This window comes from Asparagus officinalis, chromosome 9 (genome assembly GCF_001876935.1).
Source record: "Asparagus officinalis chromosome 9, Aspof.V1, whole genome shotgun sequence".
NCBI lineage: Eukaryota > Viridiplantae > Streptophyta > Magnoliopsida > Asparagales > Asparagaceae > Asparagus > Asparagus officinalis.
Window position 1 is genome coordinate 2,402,264 of NC_033802.1, and position 13,593 is coordinate 2,415,856.

Below are 13,593 nucleotides of genomic sequence, written 5' to 3' on the forward strand. Positions count from 1 at the left end.
TCAACCCCTAATCAACCGAGACCATTGTTACTAGAATTGCTGAAGTCCAAAGTGTCCATGTCATAGAACTTTCATAATATCTGAATTGTACATGTCCTTACCTTGAAAGCAGATTGAACCATCTTTTTCCCAATGGTTTTATGGTCAAAGTTAAATATTCATTCATTTTATGAGAACTAAGAGACCAGTTTAAGATTCTATCAATGTCTCTCTTTCAATCTTAAATTATTGGAGTGATACATGTCTTCACATGTTTCTTCTCACTTAATGTTGGACATTATTTGAAGTTACTGGATTTTTTTAATCCAGTTATCAAGCATCCTCTATAATTGAAGCATTGTGACTGTAGACAGCAAAATCGAAATTTTTAATGAAAGAAAGAAAAATCTTGGACCATATTTAGCCAAGCTCGTAACTATAATTCTCAGATTATAATTCTTGGACTATAATGCTTGAACTTGAAGCATATAAGTTTTGACCTAATGACAAATAAGTTTTCCTTCATAAAATTTTTTGATTCATGGGCTTTAACACACAATATTTTTAATCAATTTTCGTTCTTCAACCTAATAGAAAATTATTACTATACTTCAAAATTTGTAATTTTCGTGGGCTATATATAGTCCATGATTTTTCTCCATTTTGTTCATTTCAGATTTTTTACAATTGATGGTGCTAATTTCAATATTCATGATTTTCATGGGCTATGAACCATGATTTTATTTTATTTTCGTTAGTTTCGATCTCAACCTTAACCTTAACCAGAACAGTAAATGATGCGAAACGGGACAGGGAGTCTATCAGAATCAGCGATTTAATTCAAATAATGCATTGTTTCACCAAAATTCATGATCTTCGGTAGGAAATTAAATTTAAAGCAATTAATGTGACAGATGGGTTTAACAAGATTTGCATTGATAATTATGAATGATTCCAACCTCGATCAATTTAATTGTAATATTCATTATTATTGTACAAGTTCTACAATCAGTATCAAATTTTGACAGTCACATACTCAGTTACTCTCAACTTACAAATATAATCTAAGCAGTGAATATATGATAAGAGTTTAGAAATGTAATACTCGTGCAATTAACTAATAAAATGGGATTAACAAAAAGATAACGAAACCTTTGTCGGCCTGAACAGGCTCGACGTGAGGGGCCTCTGGAGGTAGTGCGACGATGTCGAACTGGAAGTCGATGACATGTGTGAAACGTCGAACTGGATGGCGACGAACTGAGCAATGATGACGAATTGGGTGACGATGTCGGCAAACTGAGTGTCGACGAAGGTGACAGGGTCAACTGGACGTCGTCAAGGGCAACGAGACGAGGATGATGATTCGCAAGTAGGCGGTTGTTGAGGAGGAGTGGATCAGGTAATGGGCTGAAGGTCTGCTATTGCTAAAGAGGTGAAGGAGGACAGTTGGGGTGTTGGGACTGACCGAAGGTGGAGGGAAAGAGAGGAGGAGGTGCGGATTGTGGAGGTGGGGTTGAAGGCTGTTCGGGAGAGGAGGCGGAGAATAAGAAGTAGAGGCGGGTGTGAGTTTGTTGTCGGTAAGTGGGGGGAAAGAAAGAGGAGGGCGGCACTGGTGGCGGAGGAGAAGAGAACCGAGGAGGGAGTTAGGAGTCGGCAATTGTGGGAAAGTGGAGTGGCTGGAGGGCGGTGCGACTTATGAAAGAGAGGTGGCTGATCGGGGAAGGAAGAGAAGAGAACAGGGAACAACTTAGGGTTTCACACCCAAGGTTTTACACCAAATTCAATTAGCCACAAATATCTTCATTTCATCCTTTATTCCTGATTACAATAGTGCTTAAATAGAGAAGAAGAATACAGATTTGAAAAATCTCACAAAATCAAATCTCTCATAATCAATAACTACCAAATCTCACCTACAATTCAAATTTCAAATTAACTAATAAAAACTGAAAATAAAAGAAAACAAATATGGAACTATCATTATTGTCCTCATAATTCTCCCCGGATGGGAGAAAACTCGACTCCGTCGAGTTAGTTGCAGAAACTTATCATCTTCAATATATTCTGACTGTATCTTAATCTGCCGTCAGTTACTTTCCTGCATCTCAAATCATTAGCTAGATTGTATTGTAAATTTACTATCTAAAATATTATCAAAATTCACTGTTGCATGGGTGAATATATAGAAGTGAGGTAAAGTGAAAGAACTCTCAGTAACAATAGGCTAGAGTCAGGCTTATATCAGTGGATTGCTAATAACATTGTGAGCTTCTTAATCAATCAATATTGAGAGTAGAACTATGACCAAATCGATAATATAAATGTTACCATTAATTATTTCAAGAGTTGGAAAGTTCACAAGTATCATGTTAAATCTCAAACAACTATAAAAGAAAATGTATTGGACAAGTCCAAATCATCTAAAGTATCAGCATTAAAGTATCAGCATTAACAGTTTTAAATTATGTCCTGACTTCATATCATACATTTCAGTTAACAATGTATTTATTCAAATTAGTTCAGTGATTCCCCAATATATGATCAATGCAAATCAAAGCAAAATGATGCAAATCAACTCAAATGACTATGTATGAAATGCAGACTCGAACAATGCGATCAATGGCAGATGTAAACTTAATGAAGTGCCTAACATGCATGACGTCTTCTATCGAATGGAATAATTAGGCATTCCTTCGTTAATATGCATAACAAATTTCTTGTTCTAACAGTGATAGTGAGTAACATGCAAACAAATATATGAAAGAGGAGTGTTTTTGTGCGCTTAACATAAGAGAGAAAGAAAATACTCTACAAGGTATGCGGTTCATTTAAAATATCAAGCATAGGTCGAATATCAATGAAAATACTCGTGCTCAAACTTACATCCTTAATCACTATATATTTTCAAAATGGATCAGTGTATGTGTGAGTGACTGTCAGGATAATGCATGGTGGTTTGATATCTAATATGGGAGTTATTTTCCTATGCTCAGTTTGGGATTCAACTTCCATACAGATATCTGAGTGAACGTGTTCGGTGTCACGTATAGATTCATGTTTGTCCGGGAGGACTTCGTGGGAAACATCAACAACGTTTTCAATCATTAGAGTGAGCTCAGGTGGAGTTGGAGTTTTAGTTTCAGGAACGACTTCAGAGACAACATCAGTGAACTACGTGATCAAATGGGTAGTTTAGGGAATAATCGGAGTGTCGTTATTGCATGAAGCTATAACCCACGATTTTGTCAATTTTATTTCATTTCAACCCAATGTTAAATAACTTTTTTTTAAACGTTATCTTCATGGGATATAATCTACGTCTTTTGTAAATTTTCATTCTTCCACTTAATGAAAAACTAATGTGCGTATTTCAAAATTTGTGAATTTTAATGAACTATAGTCCATGATCTTAGTCCATTTTGTTTGTTTCAACCTAATGGCCAAAAACTTTTCTTAAAAAAAAAATCTTGATTGGGGTTTAATATATGATTTTTGTTAATTTTCATTTGTTTTTACCAAATGAATAAAAAAGTTTTCTTTCATAAAAATTGTGGTTTTTATGGGCTTTAACCCATGATTTTTCATCAATTTTTATTCTTTGACATAATGGAAAATTAACATGTGTACTTCAAAATTTGTGATTTTCCTGGATTATAGCCCATGATTTTGTCCATTTTGTTTGTTTCAACCATTTCGCACTTTATTGTGTAAATTTTAATATTCGTGATTTTTATGGGCCAAGTTAGTCTACTCTCGTTAATTTCAACTCTAATGGGTTAGATTTTCTTTCATCAAAAAATCACGATTTTCATGAGCTATAACTCATAATTTTTATCAAATTTTAGTCGTTTCAACCAAACGAAAAATAATTTTTCTTCTCTCAAAAATTACGATTTTCATGAGTTATTACTCATATTTTTTTCAATTTTTATTGTTCAACCTAATGGATAAACAATATGTGTACTTTTATATTTGTCATTTTCATGGGCTATAGTCCATGATTTCCCCTTTTTTTTCTTTTTAATCATTTTGTATTAATCATCTGAGTTTCAATATTCACAATTTTCATGTGCACCCATGATTTTAGACAATTTTTAATTCATTTTGACCTAATGGCAAATACGTTCTTTTTTAAAATTTGTGATTTTTATGGGCATTAATTCACGATTTTTTGTGAATTTTCATTTTTTGACCTAATGGACAATTAATATGCATACTTCAAATTTTGTTAACTTTATGGACTATAGCCTATGATTTTTATCCATTTTGTTCATTTCGACTCTTTTCCAATTAATTATGTGAATTTCAATATTTGCGATTTTCATGGGCTATATTTATTCTAATTTGTTAGTTTTGATCCAATAGCAATTAAATTTTCTTTTACGAAAAGTTGTTATTTTCATAGTCTATAATCTACAAATTTTCATGTTTTCATCTAATGGAAAAACGCTATGCGTACTGCAAAATTTGTGATTTTCATAGGTTTTAGTCTATGATTTTCTCTATTTTTTCATTAACCATTTTGTAATTAATTGTCTGAGTTACAGTATTAGGATTTTCATGAGCTATAATCCATGAATTTTGACAATTTTCATGAGCTATAATTCATGTTTTGATCTGAGTTTCTATTTTTTCAGAAGTTTTCTCTCGTCAGAACTTTTGATTTTCATGGGCTTTATCACTCATGATTTTTGTTTTTCTACTTAATGGAAAATTAATACGCGTAGTTCACAATTTATGATTTTCATTGGTAACAGGCCATGATCTTTGTCCATTTTGTTCGTTTCAATCATTTGGCAATTAATTATGTGAATATCAATATTCTTGATTTTTATGGGTCATAACCCATGAGTTTGTCAAATAACTTCTCTTCTTTTAAAAATCATGATTTTCATAGGCTATTATCCGCAATTTTCATGAGCAACAGTCTGTGATCTTATTTTGTTTGTTCAACCATTTGGCAATTAATTATGTGAATATCAATGTTCATGATTTTCATGGTCCATAATCCACAAGTTTAATCTATTTTCATTAGTTTCGACCTAATGTTAATTAATTTTTATTCATACAATACTATGATTTTCATGGGCTGTAGCCCACTAGTTTTGTCAATTTTCGTTCGTTTCAACCTAATGTCAAATAACTTCTCTTCTTTTAGAAATCGCGATTTTCATGGGCTATTATCTGCGATTTTCATGGGCTATAACTCACGATTTTGGTAAATTTTCATTCTTCGACCTATTTAAAAAGGATAAATTTTTAAAATAGACTCTTTAGAAACTTATTTTTAAAAAGCGACCCCTTTTGAAAGTATTTGCCATTTTCGACCCAATTTCAACCACCCGGCTGAAACTGGGTCGAAAATGGAGAAAAAACATTAAAAAACTTCACGGATTTTAAATCCCGTGAAGTTTAAGACCTCATTAGCGCTTGGGTTAACACTAATAAGGCCATAAAGGAGACCTTAAACTTCACGGGATTTAAAATCTAGTGAAGTTTTTTTTATGTTTCTTCGCCATTTCGGGTGGCTGAAACTGGGTCGAAAATGGCAAATATTTTCAAAAGGAGTCGTTTTTTGAAAATAAGTTTCTAAATGGGTCTATTTTGCAAATTTTTTCAATTAAAAATTAATGTGCTTATTTCAAGTTTTGTAATTTTCATTGACTATAGTCTATGATCTTTGTCTATTTTGTTGCTTTCAACCCAATGGCTAAAATCTTTTCTTTTATAAAACAAAGATGATCTTCAAGTGCTTCAACCCATGATTTTTATTAATTTTCATTTATTTTGACTGAATGGCAAATAAGTTTTATTGCATCAAAATTTTTGATATTCATGGACTTTAACCTATGATATTTTTTCAATTTTCGTTATTTGACCAAATGAAAAATTAACATCCGTACTTCAAATTTTGTGATTTTCATCGGCTACACTTCATGATTTTTGTCCATTCTATTCGTTTCAACAATTTGGAAATTAATTATGCGGATTTCGGCATTCACGATTTTCGTGGACTATAACCCATGATTTAGTCTATTTTCATTAGTTTGAACCATTATGACAATTAAACTTTTTTTCATAAAAACCCACAAGTTGCATGAGCTTTAACCAACTATTTTTGTCAATTTTTATTTTTCAACCTAATGGCAAATTAATGTCTGTACTTCAAAATTTATGATTTTCATGTGCTATAATCTATGATTTTTGTCCATTTTTGTTCATTTAAACCATTTGGCAATTAGTTGTGCGAATTTCAGTATTCGCGATTTTCATGGGCTATGACCCACAAATTTAGTCTATTTTCGCTTGTTTCGACCCACTAATAGTTAACTTTTTAATAAAAATTATAATTTTCATAGGCTACGTCCCACTGTTTTTGTTATGTTTTTTTCTTGGAAACCACCTTAAAATAATGTGATTCTATAGAAATCACCTTTCATTTTCAATTTATACGTAAACCACATTTAAAGAGTTTTTCGTTGCATTCAACCACGTGGGCCTACTTTTTAGTTAATGCTTTTTTTTCTTTCACAAATTGACCCCAACTAGCCTTCATTAAGGATCATCTTTCTTTCTAGTATATTTGGTATTTGAAAACTAATTATTACAAAAAAACCGAGAAAATTAGACTTAGAAGTGGCTCCAGATAGTTGATTGCAACAAAAAGCTATTTAAAGCTGCTTTATGTAAAAATTGAAAATAAAAAGTTGTTTATGTTGAATGACCCTTTTTAAAAGGTGGTTTCTAGGAAAAACTCTTTTTTATTTTCATTCGTTTCAACCCCATGACAAATAACTTTTCCTTTTAAAAATCCTGATTTTCATGGGATATTAACTCACAATTTTTATAAATCCTCATTCTTTGAACTAATGGGAAAGTTGTGTGTATTTTAAAATTTTTGATTTTCATCTACTATGTTTCATGGTCTTTGTCCATTTTGCTTGTTTCAACCCTATGGCAAAATACTTTTCTTTTTTAAAGAATCATGACTTTCATGGGCGCTAACCTATGATTTTTTTGTCAATTTCCATTTTTTATGAACCAATGGCAAATAAGTTTTCTTCCCTTCAAATATTGCGGTTTTCATGGGCTTTAACCCAATTATTTTTTAATTTTCATTCTTCAGCATTATGGAAAATTAACATTCGTAATTGAAATTTTGTGATTTTAATGGGCTATAATTCATGATTTTTGGTCATTTTATTAATTTTAACCATTTTACCATTAATTGTGTGAATTTTTATACTCGTAATTTTTGTTGGCTATAACCCACGATTTAGTCTATTTTCCTTAGTTTCAATCCTAATGGAAATTTAATTTTCTATCATAAAAAACCGTGATTTTCATTCACACTAACCCACGATTTTTTGTCAATTTTTCATTATGTAATTTAATGGAAAATTGATGTGTGTAGTTCAAAATTTTTGATTTTCAAGGGCTATACAGTCCATGATCTTTGTCCATTTTATTCGTCTCCACTCAATAGCAATAAATTTTTCTTTTTTTCAAAATTATGATTTTCATGAGCTATAATCCACATATTAGTCCATTTATATTAGTTTCAACCCAATGACAATTAAATTTTCTTTCATAAAACATCGCGAGTTTCATGGGTTATGACCTATGATTTGTCAATTTTCGTTCATTTTTTATCCAATGACTAGTATCTTTTCTTTTTTCAGAACTCTTGATTTCATGGGCTATAACCATGATTTTGTCAATTTTCATTCTTCGTTCTAATGGAAAAACGATATACGTACTTCAAGATTTGTGATTTTCATGGGCTATGTAGTTGATGACTTTTATACATTTTTTGTGTTTGAACTATTTTGCAATTAATCGTGTGAGTTTTAATATTCGCGATTTTCGTGGGCTATAACCCATGATATTTTTGACAATTTTTATATGGTTTGACCCAATGGAAAGTAAGTTTTTTCCATAATTTTTTTTATTTTCATGTACTTTAATCTACGAATTTTTGTAAATTTTTGTTGCTCAACCTAATGGAAAATTATTATGCTTACTTCAAAATTTGTGATTTTCATGGGCAGTCTATGATTTTTGTCCATTTTGTTTGTTTTAAATATTTGACAATTAATTGTGTGAATTTCAATATTCGTGATTTTTATAGGCTATAACCCATATTTTTTAGTCTATTTTCATTAATTTTTGACCTAATGATAATTAAATTCTCTTTCATCAAAGATCACAATTTTCATGGGCTCTAAGCAACAGTTCTTGTCAATTTTCGTTTATTTCAACACAATGATATTTTTTTTAAAAATCGTGATTTTTTTGTGCTATAACCCGTGATTTTTATAAATTCTCATTCTTCTAGCAATTGGAAAATTAAAGTGCACACTTCAAAATTTGTATAGTCAAATGATCTTTATCCATTTTGTTCGTTTCAACCCAATGGCAAATATCTTTTCTTTTTTAAAGAATCATGATTTTCATGGACTTAACATATGGTTTTCATCAATTTTCATTTGTTTTGACCCAATGGCAAATAACTTTTATTTCTTAAAGAATTGCATTTTTCATGGTCTTTAACACGTTTTTTAAACTTTTCGTTATTCGACCTAATGGAAATGTAACTTGCGTATTCAAAATTTGTGATTTTTGTCCATTTTGTTCGTTTCAACTATTTGGCAATTAATTGTGCAATTTTTAGTATTCAAAATTTTATAACCTATGATTTAGTCTATTGTGGTTAGTTTCAATCTTAATGACAATTAATTTTCTTTCATTAAAAATCAAGATTTTCATGGGCTACCCACGAAATTTTTTCAATTTTCATTCTTCAACTTAATGGAAAATTAATGTGCATGATCTCTCTCCATTTTGTTCATTTCCCCCTCGGTGACTAAAAACTTTTCTTTTTTTCAAAATCATTGTTTTCATGAGCTTTCATTCACAATTTTTTTTTCAAATTTTGTTTTCAACCTATTAGAAAATTAATATGCGTTCTTTAAAATTTGTGATTTTTGTGGGCTATATTCCATGACTTTTGTCCATTTTATTTGTTTCAATCATTTGGCAACCAATTGTGCGAATTTCAATATTCTCATTTTTCATGGGCTATAACCTACGATCTAGTCTATTTCTGTTAGTTTCGATCCAATGACAATTAAATTTTCTTTCACAAAGAATTGCGAGTTTCATGGGCTATAACTTACGATTTTTGTCAATTTTTGTTCATTTCAACCCAATGACTAATTTTTATTTTTTCAAAACTTTGAATTTCATGGGCTATAACTCATCATTTTTGTCTAGTTTCATTCTTCATCCTAATGGAAAAATAATGTGTACTTCCAAATTTGTGATTTTCATGGACTATGGTACGTGACATGTGTCTATTTTTTCCACTTGAATTATTTTGTAATTAATCGTGTGGGTTTAAATATTCATGATTTTCACGGGCACCCGTGATTTTTGACATATTTCATTGGTTTTGATCCAATGGAAAATGAGTTTTATTTCATCAAAAAGTGTTTATTTTCATGGGCTTTGACCTATGAATTTTTGTTAATTTTCTTTCTTCGGCGTTATGGAAAATTATTATAGTCTATAATTTTTGTTCATTTTGTTTGTTTCTATCATTTAACAATTCACTGTGTGAATTTCAATACTTTCAATTTCCATGGCCGATAGCACATGATTTTAGTCTTTTCTGTTAGTTTTGACCCAATAACCATAAAACTTTCTTTTGTCATAATCATTTTCATGGATTATATAACCCACAAATTTTGCCAATTTTTGTAGGCCATATAGTTCATGCTTTTTGTGACTTTCATGGGCTATATTGTCCATGGTTTCTTCCATTTTTTGCATTTCAACCATTTTGCAATTAATTGTATGAGTTTCAATATTCGCGATTTTCATGGGTTACAACCCATGATTTTTGACAATTTTCATTCCTTTTGATCTAATGGCAAATACATTTTCTTTCATAAAAAAATTTGCTATTTCAATGGGCTTTAAGCCATGATTTTTCATCAATTTTTGTTCTTCGGCCTAATAGAAAATTAATGTGCGTACTTTAAAATTTGTGATTTTCACCAATTGATAATTAATTGTGCATTTTTTAATATTCGTGATTTTCATAGGCTATATAACCCACCATCTATATCACTCGTGTACTTCTCTCATCAAGACGTACCCGTACCTGACACGTACCCAACACTAATCCTTACCTAAACTTCATGGATACTCCTTGGATATATGCATACATTTACCCAGACATGTACTCAATTATATTATATATGTTTTAATTTAAAATACTTGTCATACACTTCTTGGACTTATTTCCTACACTTCATGACCATTTCTTGAAACTTGTTAGACATGGGTCCTATTGTTTCAACTCATCACCAAGTTAGGAACTATGATTTAAAAGGGTGTTTTGAGTGTCTAGTTTAAAAAACGAGCAGTTTCCAAATTATGATAATCAACATAATAAAATAAACTTAAAAAGATGATAAGAATTTAAATTCAAATAGCACATTAACTGAAAAATAATAATGGTCTCATGTAAATTATTTATTTCGATATGTATGTATGTATGTATGTATTTATACTTCACAAATTTGACTCGTCCTATATCTGTACCTGTATCCATACCCATACCTGTTTCAAAGCAATTTAGCCATGATTTAATTTATTTTCGTCAGTTGCGACCCAATGACAATTAAATTTTCTTTCATAAAAAATCACGATTTTCATAGGCTATAATCCAAGGATTTTGTAAATTTTCATTCTTCGACCTAATGTAAAATTAATATGCGTACTTCAAAATTTATGATTTTAATGGGCTATAATTAGGGGTGTTAACGGAGCGGATACGGCTCGGATATGGCACTTACCATATCCATATCCGCTTACCCATCTCGGATACGGATACAGATACGGATATACGTCGGTAAGAAAAATTCATATTCATATCCGCCAAAATCGGATACGGTTACGGATATAGATGCGGATATATAAACGGATATGCATGCGGATACAAAAAGTATATGAGAAAACTAGATAGTATTCAGAAAAATATAGTCATGTGATACAAAAAGAGTTCGTTAATATGTTCATTATGATTGAAAAGCTAAGATTAGACATCTTGATCATCAAAATTAACCACAAATCCATAATCTAAGAATTGAAACTATCGTAAGAGTATTACCAATATGTATTCGGATTTTTTCGGATACAGATACGGATATTTCACTACAAAACCATATCCGCAACCATATCCTATCGGTAATAGATTTGAGTAACCATATTCGTATCCTAACGGATACGGTTACGGATATTTCCTCGGATACGGATACGGTTTGGCACCCCTAGCTATAATCCATGATCTTTATCCATTTTATTCGTTTCAACCCAATTGCATAAAAAACTTTTCTTTTTTTTTCTGAAAATCATGATTTTCATGGGTTTTGATCCAACGACAAATAAGTTTTCTTTCATCAGGAATTGCAGCTTTCATGGGCTTTAACCCATAATTTTTTTGTCAATTTCTGTGCTTCGACCTAATGGAAAATTAATATGCATACATCAATGTGATTTTCATGGGCTAAAGTCCATGATTTTTGTCCATTTTATTTGTTTCAACCATTTGGCAGTTAAACGTGCAAATTTCAATTTACGCGATGTCCATGGGCATGATTTAGTCTATTTTTTTAGTTTTAATCCCAATGACAATTAAATTTTCTTTCATCAAGAATCATGATATTCATGGGCTAACATTTGCATTCTCTTCAAACTGCCATACACCTGAAGAATAACCATAACCCTGCAAAAATAATGTAGTATTGTGCGCTAAAGAGGGGTTACAGTTTCCGTAGTTCAAACCATAATGGCATATTATTAACGTGTCAGGTTTTGATATAGTTCAAAACTTCAAATTATATATCTAATTTTAAGCTTGAAGCTAACGTCCAACTTGACCAGAACCCTGAATTTTAACATCATTGATAGTTATACGATAATTTCTTCCCGTAAAAAGTAGGAAGGGTGGGGGGGCGGGCTTAATGCTGGCTATCTTAATAGACTATATAATATATATATATATATTATGTATATAGTATAGTATATATATATATAGTATATGTATCTGAGCGATACAAAAGATGAGGATTGCGAAGACTCTAAATGCAGAATGGTAAGGTAACGAACTTGGTTTTTTTAGTGCGTATTTCTTCTTCTAGTTTGGCACCCCAGTTTGATGTCTTGCTCTTTCTTTCTTGCTCATAAAATGGTACGTCAACTTTGCTGATTAATTTACCATGATTGTTTGTCTGCTTGTGAGTTTGTTCTAAGCAAATTTGTGAAAGGGATTCATCTCATCATCTTGAAAAACGTATAAATATGTAGTTGATATAGTTGGGATAATGATTCAAACATGATTCTAGATTAGATTAACTCATTTTAGTTCCTACAATCTAAAATTTTTGTTGCGAGAAAATGTTGGAAAAGTAGTCTTGGAAAAGATTATCAACCCTAGGCAAGTTGGTGCTGGTTAAGGAGGGGAAAAAAAAAGCCATTTAGCTTTGATCAGGTAACTAAGGTACTTTGTTTTAAATATCCCCGACATGGTCCAATATATCATTTTGCAGGGCTTGCCGCAACCGATATGATCTTTAAATGTCGTATACCGCTTTTTGGATATCTTAGGTGATATATCATCGATATGGCCAATATATCAGTTGATATATTGGCTGATATATCCTATTATATTATATGGCTTGTCGCAAAACAATATATCGTGTTTGGCAATTTTAGGCAAGATAACATGATTTTCTCGCTATATCAAATGACATTTGGCCTTAAAAAGTCACACGGAATGTTGCGACATTTGTCACGCCCCGGGCCCACGGGCCCGTTGGCGCGTGCGAGCAGTGGGACCCACCGAGTGTAACGTTCTATTTGGCTCAAACCACTGCCAAAATCGACTAGCCGATGTTACACTTGAGTCTTTAGCTTCACTATATAAACCTTTAAATATCTTATTCCCTCACTGACGTGGGACTATAACTTTGGGTCGGTGGGATGTCACAACATTGATTTGTGCTCTTGTTTGTTTTGCAAGGTTGATTATTGATCCTAGACATATATTATTAACACTTTGTATGCTTAGACTTCATTAAGTACAATGAGATTACATTTTTATGCATTATATTATATATGCAAACATTCGTTATGACATACCAGTATTTACTACATCTCCCCAATATTTTCCCGACATCTACATTCCAATATGAATTTTAGCTATCCAATATTTCCCCGATATCTGATATTTAAAACCTTTCTAAGGTTACAAAAAATAAAGTATGCGAAGTTCACGAACTTGTCCTGGAGTTGTTGCCTTATAGTTGTTGTATACTGAGTAGTAACGTGGTGCAGTTGTAATTGCTACCTTTTACAATGTATTGTTAGGTAAGCTGTACAAAATCAAGATTTTAGAGCTGCTCTCACCTTTTTGATATTAGCCAAAACATCCGAGTATCTAGCTATATCTTATGCATACATCAATTCGATTGGAGGATGGTGATGAAACTTTGATAATAACACGCTTGACCATTTTGTGAAACATTGCTTACATCAAACTTC

At 31.5% G+C, this 13,593-nt stretch overlaps 1 long non-coding RNA gene across 1 annotated transcript in view; it reads left to right on the top strand.

Annotated features, from left to right (window-relative positions):
* LOC109823994 overlaps nucleotides 1-13,593 on the top strand; it is an 18,892-nt gene that overhangs the window by 2,353 nt on the left and 2,946 nt on the right. The gene's annotated exons all lie outside the window — the stretch shown is intronic.